Raw genomic sequence first — 19,874 nt, 5'->3', positions numbered from 1 at the left:
GTTCTCATACATAGAGTCCATCTCGGATTTCATGGCCTCAAGCCATAGCTTTGAGTCAGAACTGGTCATGGCACCTTTATAGGTTGCGGGTTCACTACTCGTTAAGAGTAGAACGTCGTCTATGTCATGTTCCTCGACCATACCAATGTATCTGTCTGGAGGAATAGAGACTCTTCCCGACCTCCTAGGTTCCTCGGGAATATTTACCGCAGCCGGGATTGAAGGAATTGGTTCCTCCAATGGTTGCTCGGTGTTTGGTTCTGGAATCTCCGACAGGTCGAAGGTTCTATCACTCTTTGCATTCTCGAGAAATTCCTTCTCTAAGAATGTCGCACTAGCCGCAACAAAAACACGTTGTTCGGTTGGCGAATAGAAGTAATGACCACGTGATCCTTTAGGATAACCTATAAAGTATGTCTTGACCGATCGCGGGCCGAGCTTATCTTCAGGTCTCCACTTGACATAAGCCTCGCAGCCCCAAACCCGTATAAAGGACAAGTTAGGGACCGTTCCCTTCCATAGTTCATATGGAGTCTTGTCAATGACTTTAGACGGACTTGGTTAAGTATTAGAGCGGTGACAAAAGAGCATAACCCCATAATGAATCGGGTAAAACCGTGTGACTCATCATGGATCGAACCATATCAAGTAGTGTTCGATTTCTCCGTTCGGACACACCATTCAATTGAGGTGTTCCGGTGGAGTTAACGTAGGGCGATCCCACAGTCTTTAAGGTGTTGATCAAACTCGTGAGAAAGATACTCGCCACCACGATCCGAACGTAGTGTTTTAATCTTTCTACCTAATAGGTTCTGTACCCTATTTTGGTATTCCTTGAATTTCTCAAAGGATTCACTTTTGTGCTTCATTAAGTAGACATAGCCATATCTACTCAAATCGTCCGTGAAAGTGATGAAATACCTATAGCCTTCTCGTGCAGTGATTGACATAGGACCACATACATCCGTGTGTATGAGCCCTAATAGGTCAGCAGCGCGCATTCCAACACCTTTGAAGGAAATACGAGTCATCTTACCGATGAGACATGATTCACACGTGCCAAATGATTGAAAATCAAAGGCCGAGATAGCTCCATGTTTGATGAGCTGTTTTACGCGTTTCTCATTTAATGTGTCCCATACGCGAGTGCCATAGATACGTTTGATCTTTGTCACCAACCTTTAACTTTTTATTCATTACGTGTAATATTTCCGTGGTCTGATCTAAAACATAAATTCCGTTCATAGAGGCGCCTTTTGCAGTAAATCATATCGTGTAATGAGAAAATGCAAGCATTGTTTTCTATTACAAATGAAAAACCAAGTTTATCAAGCGCAGAAACTGAAATAATGTTTTTGGAAAGACTAGGAACATAATAGCAGTCATATAAAGACAACTCAAATCCGCTTGGAAGCTGGATCACATATGTCCCCTTGGAGATGGCAGCTACTCTTGCTCCATTCCCAACACGCAGGTCCACCTCACCCTTTACGAGGGGTTCGATGTTTCGGAGCCCCTGCACATGATTACACAGATGAGAACCACAACCAGTATCAAGTACCCAAGTTCCGTAACTTGCGTGGTTAATCTCAATCATATGAATAAAAGTAGAAGAGAGAGAAGACATACCAACAGGTTTAACACGACCTGCCTTTAAGTCCTCATGATAAACAGGACATGTGCGTCTCCAATGCCCAGTCTTGTGGCAATGATGGCATTCCATGTTTTCACTCTTGCTCTTTGTCATGCCCGATGAGTTGCTCGCCTCACCAGGACCACTCTTCCCCGAACCCGACTTCTTGAACTTCGCCTTACCTCATCGTTAGGTTTGCACGGAGCTTTGCCCTTACCTTTCCCTTTGTTTGACACAACAAGAATATCCTGTTTCGAGCTCCCACTGAACTTCATGTCCTTCTCGGTGCCCGTACGAGGAGGGAGTGCAATTCATGGGGAGTTTTCTTCAAATCATTCATATAGTAATTCGCTCTGAATTGCGAATAACCATCGTGGAGTGAATGAAGAATACGGTCGATAACAATGTTCTCACCGATGTTACGATTAAAGGTCTCCGGTTTCTCGACATTCTCAATCATTTGAGAATGTGTGGGCTAACCGGTTGGCCCTTTCGAGTCTCGCATCAAAGAAGCGAGTGGTATGCTCATAGGTCACGATTCTCGGTGCTTTCGAGAATTCCTTAGTGAGCGTGGTGAAAATCTTGTTTGCACCTTGGGCTATGAAGCGTTTCGGCAAATTGGGTTCCATTGCAAAAATGAGTACGTTCTTTACCGCTTTTGACTTCTAAAGCGAAATCGTTATACTCGTTGATTTCGTTAATTCCAGCCGTGGGGCCTGGGTTTAACGGCATGGGCTCAGCAGATATCCGAGCTTCCCGTCGGCGGCGGCGGCATTCCGTAATCTTTTGCCTCCCGATCCGAAGTTGGATCCGTCATTCTTGATCGAGTAGGCGATTCATCGACTCATGAAGATCCTAAGCCGGACTCACGGTCCAATGTGGCACTTGGCATTGGGTTATCACTTGAACCAGCCATTTGTTGTTAAGCAGTTTAAAATCGTGATCTACCTTTGAAAAAGAAAGAAAAACAAAACGAAATAAGCAACTCATCGAGGTGATTTAAGTCTATTTTAAAATTCATTTTAAACATGTAGACTCTTGCACTTGCATAATTGATCTCCCTCAAGAAAGATACAAGTGATCCCAAGACTCAATTTCAGTAAATTGATAAGCCAACTATTTAGCTAATTCTTAGGAAGAACTCTTGGTCGATAGATTTGTAAATCCTATCTATAGTCCACCATAGTCACAGGATCGTACGAGTGACCATGGTGTTGAGATAAAATAGGTCAATCGGTTCCAACTTACCCGACGTAGAAGGGGTCATAGTATGCCTACCGACGAAGAAGGGACTCATTGGAGTTTGACCTATAAAGACCGTTCTCAATTTTAGTTTATACGAGGAAGATCCCATCAACTTAATTGTAATTCATTTTAAGTGAACGAATAACTAGCGTCTGCGTGAATGAATCAATTTAGATGATGGCTTAGCATGATCGTGTGACATACGAATGTCAATGAAAACTAACTCGTGACCTCTATATGTGTCAGTTTTCATGCAATAATTAGGTGGTTTGGTTTTTAGGCGGAATATGATGCAAATTATCGTTGCGAAAAATAAATAAAAGAATGCAATACGTAAATAAAAGGTCCTAGTGTGGCCTATCCTAGTAAAAGAACATAATACAACTTTGGAATCCACCGTTGGACCCGAAAAGCTTGTCTTGATGTTCCATCTTGATCCATGTAGCGGGAGTGAGCATCCGGTCTCCATCTTTGGTCTTCTCAAAAATTACAATTAAAATTACAAAATATAAACCTATTTACATTCTAATTAAAAACTGTAATTACAAGTGAAAAATCCAAAACGGAGATACAAGATCTCAAAATACAACCAAGACCGTGTTCCATCATTACGGTAACACGTTCTACTAAGGCCACACTAAGTTACAACTGATTGCAAAATTAAATACGTAATTAAAATGGCATTCACGGCATTCAACAAAACGATAAATAAAAATGCATCAACTAAAAACAAATTCATTCGTGACATAATTCCGTAATTATGTTAAATTTATCCAAACCACCTTTTAATGATTAAAATTCATGTGATAAAACCGCTTCTATCATTCAATTTTAATCTATTATAATCCGTTACTTTAAATATAATTTAAAATAACTTAATGGTACGTGTGTGAACCGTTTCACAATCATAGCGAGTGTACTATATCCGGATAAAGTACATATTGAAGCCAAAAGAAAATTTAAATCAAAAGAAACAAATTTTCAAAGCTGTTAAAGATGAAATCCCTCGATCCAGGGACACAAGTGCTCGATCGAGGGACGGGGAGGGCTCGATCGGCGATCCGCAAGTCGATCGAGAGGTATGCCAATCGGGAGGTGCTCGATCGACTAATCATGAGGTCGATCGAGTACCTATATCAACAAAGTCCGCTTCGATCGAGTACGAGGACAACTCGATCGAAAGCGAGAGGGGTTTTGAAAATGGGTCGATCGAGTGCAGCAAGGACTCGATCGAGCAAAAAGTTTTTGAGACAGGGTCGATCGAGTACAACAGGGACTCGATCGATCAAAAACAAGACAGAAACAGCACTCGATCGAGTAGAAATACGCTCGATCGAATGCTAAAGAGGCTGTAACTTCAAAAACCCTCGTGAAAACATATTTTCGAGACAAAATCAATTGTAATTTTGATCAAAACCGCATCAAAACAATTTTAACAATTGACAAAAACTTGACATGTTGCTATAATCTCCGTATAAAATAACAACATGTAAAAACAACATGAAATTTGAAACAAAACAGCCGTGTAAAACATGGCACGGTTTGGTTTTTGAGACAAAACAGCAACAAGAGCAACCGTGTAAACAAGACACGGTTCCCAAAGCAACCAAAAAAAACGCAGCAAATAAAAAAAATTTCTGCCGAGTTAAAAAAAATGGCTGCCGAGACAAAATTTTTTAACCAAAATACATCGTTTCAACGACGTTTTATGAAAAACACATGAAAAATTCACGTGGCCTCGCTCTGATACCACTTGTGGGTTAATATCCGTATACTACCCTTTAATTGCAGGACTATAACGTAAATTTAAACATGCAATTTATAGTCATAAAACGATAAACACAATGAAATGATTAATGTATAGAAATAACCTCGGGTCCTTTAAAATTGCGGCGTAAAGAAGTAAATCAAAGCAGATTTCCTCCTAATTGTTACACCCAAGACTTTGTCCGAGATATGCCCTTGTGCTAGAACAGTGTTCTCCGATTGCCTTGCAATATAGGGAGAACGGATGTGAGTTTTGTCGAGATGAGAGATCTCGGGTTTTTCGAGGAGAATGCTCTTCAAAACCCTAGTTTTTTCGCAAATGAAATTGTCTAGGTCAAAAGGAGAGGGAGTCTCTCCTTTTGTTTGGTTCGGCCGGACCGAGTGCATGCATGGGGAAGTGGGCTTCCACTTCCTCTTAATATTAGCTCGAGGTCCAGTTCACCAAATGCTAAAATGTATATGACGGGTTTATATTATAAACTGTTATCGGTTATCGGAAATTAAGGCATCGCCTAATAATACGGTCATTTGAATTATTAATACGTGTCCGACAAAAAACAGTATTGTATAATTATTTTTAATATACATTTAATTAAATATAAATCACGTATATTTAATTTTACGAATTAACTGGTTAATTCGCCTTAGCCCATGATATTTAATCCGTATTAAATATAATATCTCAACATCACATATTTGACTAATTACTAGTCAAATAACTCGGACTAACTGGTTAGTCAATCTTGGCATCTACATGACAGTATTTTCATACCGTCATATCTCTCGAACGTATCCTATAGGTGTGACTTTTAGGGACCAGTTGATCACCGCCATCTGTATGACAATAACGTCAAACTTATCTAGCAAGCCAACCGTTATTGATAAACGTGGATCAACTGATAATAATACCAAAAGTATGCCCTTTGATCCTTTTAGAGGTTTATAAGTCCTTGCACTAACTGTTAAGGACACCAACCCCAACAACTTGCTTGATTGAACATTGTCAGGGACAAAGTGGGTAGATGGTTTGGTAGGCGGTGTATTAGATGGGATTGGGTTCGGGCGTGACCGTGTGGTGTTTGGGACAGTGGTCTGGGAATCACTTGCAGACGAATTTGTGAATTGACGGTTACGCATTGCAGGTGGTTAAATGATGGAAATAGGGATTGGTATAGAAATAGGAAAGGAAAAGTATTGTTTGTCAGGCAAATTAATTAATGTAGTGATCGTAGAAGTAAAGATTAATTTGGGGAAGATAACGGGTTAAAGAGGAATGGTAATTGGGTTTGTATAGGAATAGAAAAGAGGTGTGTGTGTTTTATCAGGGAAATTAATGTAGTAGGAGTAAGGTAAATGTAGGAGTTGGTGGTTGTCTTGTACGGATGAAAGAAAGAGTAGGAAAAGTATAGGTACTTTGGTAGTAGTAATAATTGACAACTCATAATTTCATCTCATAAGACAAAATTTACAAAGTTAATCAATTCTTATTTGGGTAGGTGTAATATTTGTGAGTTTCGGTGAAACATGGATATGTTGGGAAAAATTGGTTACGACATAATATAATGTAATTAATTTGCAAAGTAATTAACATATCAATCAATCTCAAAATATAATATGCACTTCATCAAAGTTAATATTTAGCAGCGGAAATACGGACAAAGTCCTACAATCTCGTCTTAACTAGTCAGTCATATAAGGAAAATAAATATTTTTAACGGTTTTAGGTGCCACTGATTAAACCAATTTTCAATCGTAACGTCTCAAAATGTTCTCTAGCTAAATGCTTAGTCAAAATATCGATCCACTGTTTCTCAGTACTACAAAACTCAAGTCTTATATTCTCCCTTTTTTTAACATGGTCTCATAAGAAATTAATGTCTGATTTCAATTTTTTAAAACGAGTAGGATTCAAGGTATTATATAGAAAATTGAAAGAATCGTTAATGTTCTTCGTCGTTACACACAAAAACAAAAATTAAATTTTTATAGTGAGAGTACATACCTAGACATCGTGAGCATCGTAGTTAATTTCCATAATTTGATTCATACGTTGCACCAATGATTGTAAGTTGCAGAAAAACCTCCTTTGTTCCCCCTGAATTCGATCTTGGGGTTATAGTGGAGTCTTCCATAACCTCAGCCTCCAGTTTTTGTGTATTGCGGTGAGATTATAGTTCATATACTCTAACTTTAGCACTCTTTCCCTTTTTATCATCACAAGTAACCGTACCTATGTCAAAAGGATCTAGTGAAAGAAACTAACTGATATCACTTGTTATATGTCTAGAGCAACCATTGTCGAGGTACCACTGATTGCTTTCTTTCACCATAACCTGCAAGAAAATTAGATTCGATTTTTTGGTACCCAAGCTAAGTTGGGTCCTTTGGCGTTAGTCACCCTAAAAATCTCATCTTTTCTAATCCAAACATGTCTCACAATTTTCCTTTTGACGGGTGAATTAGATTGACTAGTATTGGTGTATCTAGATCTCGCTTGGTTAACACTAGATCGGGTAGGATAGTTTGATTTAGCATTGGAAGTAGTAGGATGAGTTTTCCTTTGATAATCAAGGTTTATTGGTTTTTTAAATCCACCGTCACAATTCCATCTAAACTCATCATTTCTAGTTTCTTCATGCTTCTTCTCTTCTAACAAGTTCTCTTCATTAACACCCGATTCTCTGACAAATTTAATCCCTTCATTTAGATCAATTTTACGCTTGACACATGAAGTTAGGATATGGCCGGTTTTACCGCAATAAGTACATATTAAATACTCCGGTAAATCCACATATTTCCGTTTCCTAAAATCACGATCAGAAGGGCTAGACTTGCATTTTTCATGGTCTCTACGACTATAGCACTCATGTCCTAATCCCATTTTCATATTATTATCTGATTGCTGAGACAAGAAATTAAGAACTTTAGTGCTACCTTCCCATTTGTCATAAACCATTCTAGCATGTCTAAGTAAATCTTTTAAAGACTCTATTTCTTTTTGACATTCTTTATGGTCATACTCTGACTCTCTAGGAATATTATTTTTTAACAAATTCTCGCGAAAGTCAAGAAATCTTTTGTTTAATATGTGTTTTTCAAGAGAATGTTGTTTCTTAACATTTCTCAATTCAGACTTCAAATCATTCAATTGCTGAGTGAGAAAATCGTTTTTCTCTTTTAGTTCTGAAGTTATGGCTTCGTGAGCTATAACCTCAGATTTTAAAAGGTTGTTTTTCTCTTTTAGATCTGAAGTTATAGCATCATTAGTTATAACTTTAGATTCTAATAAAGCATTCTTCTCTTTTAGTTCTTTAGTTATAACATCATGAGCTATAACCTTAGATTCTAAAATAGCTTTTTGAGATTTAACTGATTCTAAGGTTATAGTTGAATCAGTTGTAACCTTAGAACTCAGCTTCTTAACCTTTGATTTTAAAACCTGTTTTTGTTCAGCAATTTCAAGAATTTGTTCTTTCAAATCGATTAGTTCAAGATTTTGTTCACGACATTGGTCAAGAGTTTTCTCAAAATATTCAATGAGTGAATTCTTTGACAATTTCTTGGCTTGTTTCTTAAGACGATTAAAACATACCTCATCGTCTTCTTCTTCGGAATCAGATTTTCCCATAAGACACACATCAGTCCTCCTTCGACCATCATCATTATCATCAAGATCTTCATCATCTTCCGAATCCATATCTCCCCAGCAAGATGCCATCATGACTTGTTTATACTCATTCTTTGTCTTTTCTCTTTTAGCCTTGGACTTTATTTCTTTCCATGTGGGACAATTTTTTATCATATGATCAACCTCACCACATTTAAAACAACCTTTGTTTGACATAGATACTTTTGAACCACTAGGTTTATCGTCAACAGTTGATTTCTTTTGCTTGTTCTTGAAAATAGCATTTTTAAAACGGATAGCAAAAGTTATTGTTTCATCCTCAATGTCAGTATCTTCATCGCTTGAAGCAGCTTTCAGAACTATCCCTTTGCTTTTTCTTGAATCACTTGCACGCATGTTAAGAGTAACTTCGTGCGCCATAAGTGAACCAAGCAACTCTTGATAAGAGAGTGAGGACAAATCTTTAGTTTCTTCAATCGCGGTAACCTTAGGTTGCCACTTTTCAGTTAAGCTCCTTAAGATTTTTCTGACAATATCCTCGGACTCGAATTTTCTACCAAGATTTTTAAGTTCATTGGTAATATTTGAAAAGCGAATAGACATGCTATTTATACTTTCATCATCCTCCATAGAGAACAATTCATATTGTTGAATAAGCAAGTCTACTCTATGTTTTCTGACAAGAGACGTACCTTCATAGGCTAGTTCAAGACTATCCCATATTTCTTTAGCAGATGTACATGAAGAAAACCGATCAAATTCAGTTAGACTTATGCCATTTTGCAAAAGAGTCATAGCTTTTGAATTTTTCTCAGCTTTCTTGTAGTCTTTCTCAGTATAGTCATCCTCGTTCTTTTCATGGGCAACGCCTTCACTGGAAAGTACAATTATTTTATTAGGACCTTTTTGAATAATTTTCCAGCATTCCCAATCTTGACCCTTAATGTAATGAGTCATCATATTTTTCCAAAGACCGTAATTTTTTCCATCGAAAACAGGACACTTAAGATATTTGGACTCCATAATTAAAAGATATTTTAAAATAAATAAAATAAAATAAAAAAAACAAACTAACAAAAATAGAAAGACGCCGGATCAGCCTCTTTTGATGTTAGGAAATCAAGAGCACGAGGCTCTGATACCAATTGAAAAGTTTATGGATCCCTATGAAATACTCAAGATGGGGGGGGGGGGGGGTGAAGTGAGTATCTACCACTTTTTCGACTTTGATCGAATTTGGATTTGTATGATATTTATACTTTGAATTTATCGATTAAATTCAAGTATTACAAATATCACACAATATTAAAAACAATAAAATAAGCGATAAATAAACTTGCACAGCGGATTTTTGAAGTGGTTCAGCTTTACACCCCGAAGCCTACGTCCACTATTCTCGATTAATTATTTTAGTACCTTTCCACGGATTACAAAATAATCAACCCCTTTTACAACTAACTATAGTTGTAATAATGAGTATCGTTAAACACTCGACTTCCTCTCGTTATAAAGAAAGTAATAAGAGTATCTCAAAGATTGTTCACACAATTGAACGAATAAGAGATAAATCTATAACCACTATTCTCCAGAACGATACTTAACAATTGTTGACTTGAGTAACACGACTTTCCAAAAAGAAAATTAATCTTGCAATTAAAAGCTCTTTAAAACAAAGACAAAGTTATGCTCACAACTTAGAAATTTGGAAAAGTAATTTTTATTCCTTTGATTACCTCCTATTTATACTAAAAGTAAAATAAGAGTTGTAGTATCGCTATACTTGTTAACGTTCACGTTAGGATAGAGTTTTCACAAGGTATCAATAATTTGTATCATAGTATAATTACCACCTGTGAAATACTACAACCAATCAACCATAAAGTAAGAATTCTAGACAAATGAGAATTGTTACCTATAATGGCAAACTACACGTGAGATTTGTTTGTGAGATTTGTTTTACAAAAGAGATTGATTTTATGACAACTTGTATTGATGTAAAACAACAATAATAGGATAAAGTTACGGAGTATATGTGTTTGAGTCAAAGACAATTGTTTGTTACACAGCCAATTGGACGTAGAATGATATACTATCATCTTAAGATAATTACATATTGTTACAACTCATAGGTTGTTACAAATTAGGACTATCTTATATGATAACTTACTTTATATTTAAAAATACAACTTTGACTCAAAATAGGAAAACGTTTTTATTATTTAAAAACAAATCAAATTTTATTTCATAAAATCCAAATTAGCAATTGTAAAATATAAAATAAATTTTCTCCCGAAAATGTCGTGTTACGTAGTCACCCCATGTTATAGTACAATCGACTATAACTTAGAGTATGAGTGTGTCAAGTTATAATCGTTACAATTATAACTTGAGACGAACTCAAAACAATTATTAAATATCGTAAAGGAGAGACGAACTAACTACTGATTAATCTTTCTTGAATTAATCTTCCTTAAAAAGTTCTTCAGTTGTAAGTTCCTTTCATCATCTTGATCACGAACTCAAACCGAATTATCAAATCGTCATTTTGCAATTTGTAACCTCGTTAATCTATAAAGACTAAACAAACAATTACGTGCAAACTTATATAACAATTATTATATACTTGTCATCATCAAAACATAAAACGTAACTAGGACACGGTCCAACATAAACTAGTTTCGATTGTTCCTTAAAATACGAGTTTATATATAGTATTTTTAACGAGAATGTTTGATACATAAAATATCCATAAATGTCTGTGATTGTTTCGATGGAATAAAAAAAATAAAGCGTCTTGCTTGTGACGGGCTAATTCCGTCACAAGCTGAAGACCTCTCACAAAAAGGGAGAGAGGACAAGGTGGGGCACCCCCCATGTGCTCCCCCACTCACCTCTCTAGGTATTTTGTGAGAGGAAATGGTATCCGTCACAAGCTTGTGACAGATATCGCCGTCTTCAATGAGATTTTGTGTAAAAATTTGCATACTTATCCAAAATTTATGGTAGGGCTAAATCGTAGCATTATCCAAAATGAGAGAACATTCTACTCCTTAAAAGTGAATCTTAATTTGCGTTATTATCCTAAAACAACACAACTATTATCAACCTCAATAAATTTATTGTGGATACTACATTTAATCAAAAATATTCAATTTTCTTTGATGTGGAAGTAGAAAGAGGATTGTTGTGTAGGGCAAACGAGTACGAGTTTCACTATGATACGTAAGGATAAATGTGGCATTCTATAAAACGAATTTTTGGTAATCGCCTTTATATAGAAGAACGATTGATAGTTTATTTCTTACACTTTAGACATCTAAAAATTGACAACTTTAAAATTTGAAGTTAAATTTTTGGACTTTTTCTCATGTTTCACTTATAACATTATTTATTCACCTTTACTAAAAATTTTCGTTCCCTATCTACAAATCCCGACTCTTGGTGTGTCCAAATGCTTTAACCCAATTTAGTGGATATCATAGATGACGGCTAGACATTGCTAGTATGATGAGGACGATGTATCAATGCCACTATAACTTTATGTGTTAAGAACGTATAAGGGAAAGGCTTGATTTTATTAATGAGCCAAGGGTGACTTATATAGTTACAAGGCATAGTGTAAATGCAATCACAATAATATCGCAACCGAATATATATAGATAATATCTTCCTAATACCCCTCTCAAGCTGGAGCATGGAGATCGAGAATGCCCAGCTTGCGGAGAAGGACGTGAAACTGAGGAGAGCCCAAAGCCTTGGTGTAAATGTCGGCCAACTGCATATGAGTGGAAACATGTTCTGCTTTGATCAAACCGTCAACAATAGCATCACGTAGAAGTGACAGTCGATTTCGATATGCTTCGATCTTTCGTGGAAAACGGGGTTATGGGCAAGACCCAAGGCCGACTGGTTGTCTGTGAAAACTATCATAGGAAAAGAGATATGAATATCCAAACTTACCAATAACCCTTTGAGCCACTTCAATTCACATAATAATGCTGCCATAGAACGATACTCTGCTTTCGCGGAAGATAAGGAAACCGTATTTTGCTGCTTCGTCTTCCAAGATACGGGAGAGCGGCCAAGGAAAACATGCCAACCTGTGAGCGAGCGCCGCCTTATAGGATCCGCGCCATAATCAGAATCACACCACCCTGTAATGTCTAAGGTGCTATCCGAGCGCAAGAATATACTCTGGCCCGGACTTCCTTTCAAATATCGCACAACCCGGAGAGCGGCCGCGAGATGTGCTTGCCGAGGCTGGTGCAGAAAGCGAGAGAGAATATGAACGACGTACGAAAAATCAGGCCGTGTGACTGAGAGGTAAACAAGTCGACGCACCAATCGACGATAGGACTCAATATCATCAAGAAGCGGACCATCAACAAGACTAAGATTATGATGCTGTTCAATAGGTGTGAGGGCGGGTTTCGCTCCAAGCAAGCCAGTTTCAGAAATAATATCAAGAGCGTATTTACGCTGACTGAGATAAATACCGTCATTGTGGCGAGAAACCTCTATGCCAAGGAAATATTTAAGAGGACCGAGATCTTTCATATGAAAGCATTTTCCCAAATACGTCTTAAATTGAGCAACAGCGGAAGAGTCATTACCAGCAATGACAAGATCGTCAACATAAATGAGTATAAATAAACGAGCATGTCCTTGCGAGTAAGAGAATAAGGAGTAATCAGAGTATGATTGACGGAAGCCATATTCTTTGAGAGCAGTGGTTAACTTAGCAAACCAGCAGCGTGGAGCCTGTTTCAGTCCATATAATGATTTCTTCAAACGAAAAACTTTGTCGGCCTTGCCCTGACTAAACCCTGGGGGAAATCGCATATAGACTTCCTCATTTAGATCACCATGTAAGAACGCATTATGGACATCTATTTGATGAAGCTCCCATTTTTGAATAGCCGCAACAGCTAAAAAAGTACGGACTATGACCATCCTGACAACAGGGGCGAAGGTTTCAGAGTAGTCAATGCCCTTTACCTGATGATTGCCAAAAACGACAAGTCGGGCTTTCAATCGCTCAATGGTGCGTCGGAGTTATATTTGATTTTGTAAACCCAACGGCATCCAAGAGCTTTTTTTCAGAAGGAAGATCCGTCAATTCACTAGTAGAAAAACCCCTATCACGACGCAGTTATCGTGGCGGTTCTAATAGAAACGACGCGTAAAGCTAAAAAAATTGGCGGGAATGAAATTTTTATGTATGTAGGAGGTCTATAGTGGCGGTTTAAGTAAGAACCGACGTGATAACATAAGCTTTTTATGGCGGTTCCAAATAGGAAACGCCACCATAGGTCAATTGTGGCGGTTCTATTAACAACCGACGTTAAAAATGACGCTAAAAGTTAATACAAAGTTATACTTTTTTGGGCTAAAAAACCCCCATAATATGTTTTTATGTCGGTTTCTAATTAAAACCGACTCAGCATTATACGATTAGTTTCCTCTTAAACCCCTTAGACCATCCACATTGAAGAGGAAGGTACATCCTCTTAGCACCTTCTCTCATCTAAGAGGATGTTCTCTTCAATGTGAGATCAATTTAGACATCCTCTTTGAAAGAGGAAGAGGAAGACTTCCTCTATTTTTAGAGGAAGTACAACCTAGGCCCTTGTGCCAATTAGTCATGCATTTCCACCATGTGGCATATAATTTGTTTCTTTTTTATTTTTTGGTCATTAAAAATTTTAGAGAGGATAAATAAGAGGATCCTCTTTGATGTGGGAAAAAAATAGAAGAAAATTTAGGAGGAGGATGGAGATAGTGGAAAATGAGGTGTCAAAAATATAGAAGGAAAGAGAGGAAATAAGAGGAAGATGACATACTCTTCAATGTGTATGCTCTTAGCATTATACATTAGCTTCCTCTTAAACCCGTTTCTTCGTCTTCTTCAATTTCTCAGACTCCATTCTTGTTTCTCTCTCGAAACGCCCATGCTCCACTCCCTCTACCGCCACCACCATAACCCTCACTCCCCTCAACTCCTCTCGGATCTGCACGCTCGCCCACCATGCCACCCTCGCTAACGTCGTGCTTCTCATCATCCCCATCATTGCTGCTTTCATTCAACGCTCCGATCATGGCTGCAACTGCTCCCAAACACACCGCCGGTATGATTCAAAACACTATATTAATAATAACTTCTTAATCTAATTCAGACCCTAATTCATCATCCCCATACCCGAAACCCTAATTAATTTTATTTTTAATCTAATTTGATTGTTTAGACGATGTAAATTTGGTGGTAGAGTTGCACTATATCGATTTTGTTAAGTGATAATGTTAAGTAGTACTCCCTCCTTTCAGTCCAATTCACTAGATTTGACCAAATGTTGTGAATTGGGCCGAACGAAGAGAGTAGTAAGATTATGTGGAAGTTATTGTTACTATGGTAGTTTTTATCATCAAGATTTGAAATTTGTTTTCTAATGGAATGATCATGTTGTTTCACACCTCTTTAAGTACTTAGTATATAGTTTACTGGAGATTATTGTTCCTTTGATGATTTTCTTCTTTTGATGAATTGATCATAGTGTAAATTTTGTGGTTTGATTGTAAAATTGTATGTCTTTTTGAGTGTTAATGTTGGCTAATTGCGTGGTTGTCGTGGCAAATTTGGTTATTATACATGTACGCTTAGATAGTTTTTTATTTTTAATCTCTTTATTTTTTATCATATTCTCGCTCCTTTTCTTCCTTTGGCTGTCCTACCATTTTATATTGTAGGTGTGCAACGGTTCGTGACAGTTTCAAATGAGTCTTAATCATTTTGGGATTAAGACTCTAATGTTGTTGTTGTTGTTGGCAACTTTGGTTTTTGTGGTCTGAAGTTTTGAACTTGATGCTTTCATCGGAGTAGGTGAACGTCATGCTGTCGTGTTAACTGTTGCACTTACGGTATAATTTTTAAGCTAATTGAGTTTGTTCTATTGTTTTTCTTTCAAATTTACCTGTTAATTGAATTATCAGGGTTGGAAAGCTTTCTGGATTCCATGAATAAATACCAAAACTTGATTCAATCAACCTACTATATGAGATAGCCAATCCAAATTCATTTTGGGACTAATTTCTTGTTGTGATAGTGGCTGTTGAAGGCGATGTGTCTTAACACTCTAATTTCTGAGTAGTATTTATAAGTTATAGCGACGACTCTCATGTGGTTGTTTGCACCATTTTGACTCAGCTACAAGTATTTTGCACGACGGTGTTGATGTTTGACACGACTATTTGTGAAGAAAGTTTTAGGTTTTTGTACTAAAAGGTAGTGATGTAGTATTATGTTGAGTCGGATGGTTAGGGAGTCAGACATGCAGTAGTAGCTAAAGTGAAGTTTCAAAGTACTTGACCATGATGCCATTCAGGATGGTAGTGCTGAACTGCTAGTAGAGTTGGCTAGTGATCTTGTGCTTTTCTCTATAGAAAGCATTGGAACTAAGAAATTTGAGAACAATGTTTATTTAAACTGATACGCTCACAAATCTTCTGAATGTTAGATTTTGTTTCTCGATGATTCTGGAATTGAACTGAGGTGTCGTCAACTGTAGTTATGCACGTTACTGTGTATAGTTAACTAGATATTCACCAAATGGCAATTTGATATATGCAAGGTGTACCTCTCTTAACCAAAATCCTCTGTAAGTGCCGGATCACTTTCTTCGGTCCATGAAACCAAAGCTTGCATCACTCATGAGTCTTCTGCTTCAAAAGGATCACTCAAAGGTTTTATGTTACTCAAAGAAAACCCTGCTGCTCAGGTATACTCCCCTTTAATCTTATAATATGTCATCTCTTTGAATGGTTAATGTGAACTTTAGTGTGAGCTATATATTGTTGCATCTGTTATGCTTGGTTTTATCGTTAATTTATATATATTCAAGCTGTTCTTGTATCTTGAGCCCCTTGAATCCTAGTCCAGTTACTTGATCTCATACTTATATCTTCCTCTGATGTTGTGCTTAAACTGTAAAGCTCTTTTATGGTCACCTGTAATACACGTCGCTGTAGAATTGTAATGGGTGGCAACGGAAAACAAGGAACTGTTGTGACTGTAAATTGCGCTAGAGTAGTGTTTTTTTCTTACTTTTTCCATCCGCTGTGATGGTATGTACACTCTAGAATGATTCTTCAAAAAATATGTGCTTAATAGCCGAGGACTCATGATACTGTTGAACCATGGCTATACGTCTATACATCAGTCAGTAGGACTTCTTCCTATGACTGTAAATATGGACTGATGGAACCTTTTCTTTTTATATTTCATTTATAGTAAACGTGTGACAAAATGGAGTCGACTTTGGGTGATTTCGGGTCTGTTGCTAAGGTCATTGCTGGTTCAAGTTATTTTCAATTGAGTCTTTACAACTCTTGCCAACCAAGTTTTTTTTGGTCATTTCAATCATGCCTGTAAAGGTTTGCCTTGGGTAATTTTTTAGTCAATCTGGATTCAGGATTATGTTAGGCTGTTAGTTTTGGGCTTGGGCTCCATCAATCATATCAGAGATTATTGTTTCTTCGCCTTCTTCAATTTCTGCAGTGTCAACCAGGTCAGAAAGATTGCCTTGGTTATGCCCACCCATTCCAAATGGCAGTAGATTATTGCTGTAGCCTTGTCTAAATTGATCTTTTGTTTTTGCAGATTTTTTAGAATGGCATTCTCTGTCTCTCTAACGTCAGCAAATCCACTCTTTTTAATGCTGTTGTGAGCTTCTTCCTCTCTTAATGCGGATACTCTTTTCAACGCTGAATGTCCACCATTTGTTTGATTATATGCCAATGTCACATTTTTTGAATTTTAGCCTTTCTAGTCAATAGTGGTCTTGAAAAATGTTCTTTTACTTCAGTTTACTTATTGATTGCTAAAGTTCTTTTACTTCAGTTCATCTTAGTTAACTTGTTCTTAGATCTGGGAATATTGTGTGAATGTTTATGGCATTGAGTAATTGGTGAAAACAGAAGCTCGTTTTGCGTTGTTGCATGGAAGCATGGAATGTTATGATATTGAAGATGCGATTTGCCATGCGATTTGCCATGCGATTTACCATGGTTTTTTTATGCGTTGTTAATATGGGGGCTATGGTGGTAGGTTGTCCCTCAATACACTCCAACCCACACACTATTTGCGGGAGCCCTTGGGTCATAGATGTAATGTTGTTGTTGTTGATTCTTAAGGATGCATATATTTCTAGTCATATGTAGCTTTGACAATCTATATTTTGTTTGATTTTACAGTGTCATGGGCTGACCTGATTGCTGTAGCTGGAGCTCATGAAGCAGTTTCAATATGTGGAGGTTCAGTGATTCGGCTGGGAAGACTTGATTCAATGTAAGTCTTTGCCTTACCTGTTTTATTGCATACACTGTATGCTTTATCTAATAGTGATTATGGATGAGACTCTTGTTTTGATTAAAAATTCATGTTGAGTTTGAGCATTTAGCTGGTATTTGGGTCTAACCCTACATAGAAATGGGCCTAATATTTTTTATTCCTTGTACTAAAATGTAAAATGAGACTCTTGTTTTGATTCAATGTTGTTGTTTTAACGTTGTTGTCGTTGTCCTCTTTGTCTCATTAAAGTGACTGCTCTTCTTTCTATTGTGAATTAGTAGTCCTTTGATGCGGTTCTCCACGCAATTTTCATCTTTGGTCATTCAAAGAAACAACCACTTTGTGTTCCTAACACAAGGGTAAGCCTGTGTACATCCCTTCCCCCTTCTTATCCCACAATTTGCGGGAACCATTAGGCACTCGGGTGATGGTTGTAGTTGTGGTTGTGCTAAGATAATACCTTTTGTTCTACAGGACTCCTGATCCTAAAGGGAAGTTGCAACATCTATACTACAAATATCTGATAGGTATTACTTTTGAATGTTAAATCACAAATCTCGGCAATGACTGTTTTATCTCTTTATTTATTGCCTTCCATTGCGAAATTCAGTGTAATTCCAACTTTCAAGAATTCTGCTGAGGAACTTTTGAGAACTTCTATCTGGTCTATCGGCCGTTGACCTGCTAGCAAAAGCACTTGCTAAGGCTGTTGTGAAGGTGTGTGAAGCAGGACCTGGTAACATGCATTCATGCCCTTTGGTGTTATATGCTCCTCATTATTAGATAATTTTATTCTGAAAGAAGTACTTGGCCTTTGTTGGAAGGATTCTGATTATTGCTGTTTTTTCTTTTGCAGGCATTTGACAAAGAGGAGAGTTAGAGGTATGAGTGTATGACGGTTCATTTGGGGTTTACCCTGACTTCTACAACTTTGGAAATCTAACGCAATGGTCTTCGCAATTTTTTCGAGTTACTTAGCAATTGTTTGCGGGTGAGGATGATTATGGTTTTTAGTAGTTAGCTTTAAGCTTGGGGTTTAACACTACATTGATAGTTCTTTGTTTTACTTTTCAAAAAATTGTTTACCGTGTACTATGCATGTAATGTAAGGTAGATTGATAGTTCTATGTTTATAGTATTTTAGGTTGATTAAGTAAAGGTGTACATATGTAAGTTTGTTGGACTTTTGCTGTTAGGAATACTATAAATGTGGTTATATTTCTATTGACAGGTTTCATTATGTTCCTATAATATTTGGAATTATCAAATTTATTGGCAGGTGTTGCTGAAATTTTCGTAGAAATTATTATTTAAAAAAATATATAACTTTTTTACGACGGTTCTGGTAGAAACGACGTGAAAAAATTAAATAATTTGAAAAATATTTTGCCTTTAATGGCGGTTCTTCGCCAAACAACCGACGTTATAATTACTTTTAGTGGCGGTCTTGTAACAATAACCATCGTTACGCTAATCTTTTACGATGGTTCTGTCAAAACAACCGTCGTTATAGAGAACATGTAGTGAGGCAATGGTATTATTGAAATACATATGGTGGCGGTTTTCAAATAATACCCGCCATTATAGATGAGTTACAGTGGCGGTTCTTATCTAACAACCGTTGTTTTATATAAGCCTATAATGGCGGTTTTGTTTAAAAACCGCCACCGTAGGTAAGCTATAGTGGCGGTTGTACAACCGCCGCGAAGTCTATACAACCCCGTGATATACGGCGCACCCAAAATCTGCAAAACCCGCCACAAAAAGGTCATTTATGACCGCCACTATAGGGGTGACGGTGTTTACGTTCGACTCGCCCATTTTGTTGGGGCGTGCCAACACAGGAGGTTTGAAAAATTATTCCAGCTTTGAAAAAATAACCGGCCATATTGTTAAATTCCGTACCATTATCACTGCGGACCATTTTTAATTTTTTTGAAAATTGTGTCTCGATCATGGAAATGAAACTCATAAACATGTCAGAAACTTCCGTCTTATCAACCAATAGATAAACCCAAGTGGCACGGGAGAAATCATCAACTAAGGTCAGAAAATACTTGGCACCACACGAGGAAGGAATACGATAAGGTCCCCATAAATCACAGTGAACCAAATCAAACAAACCAGAAGCACGATTACTGTTCAAATCAAAACTACTATGATGCTGTTTTGCAAAATGACATGCCTCACAAACATGTTCTTTATTAGAAATAAAATTACGAGCAAAGGAAATAGCCTTGACCACTTTTGCAGACGGA

At 37.2% G+C, this 19,874-nt stretch overlaps 1 long non-coding RNA gene across 1 annotated transcript; it reads left to right on the top strand.

Annotated features, from left to right (window-relative positions):
* The first annotated feature begins 17,524 nt into the window (after positions 1-17,524).
* On the top strand, positions 17,525-18,791 carry LOC141626790 (uncharacterized). The gene is made up of 5 exons (XR_012536379.1): positions 17,525-17,613; positions 17,895-17,975; positions 18,091-18,143; positions 18,227-18,333; positions 18,473-18,791. It is a non-coding gene; the product is annotated as an uncharacterized LOC141626790 (long non-coding RNA).
* The last annotated feature ends 1,083 nt before the right edge of the window (positions 18,792-19,874 follow it).

Source organism: Silene latifolia, chromosome Y (genome assembly GCF_048544455.1).
Source record: "Silene latifolia isolate original U9 population chromosome Y, ASM4854445v1, whole genome shotgun sequence".
NCBI classification, from domain to species: domain Eukaryota; kingdom Viridiplantae; phylum Streptophyta; class Magnoliopsida; order Caryophyllales; family Caryophyllaceae; genus Silene; species Silene latifolia.
Note: the sequence above shows the minus strand (reverse complement) of the source record. Positions and strands in the feature narration are given on the sequence as shown.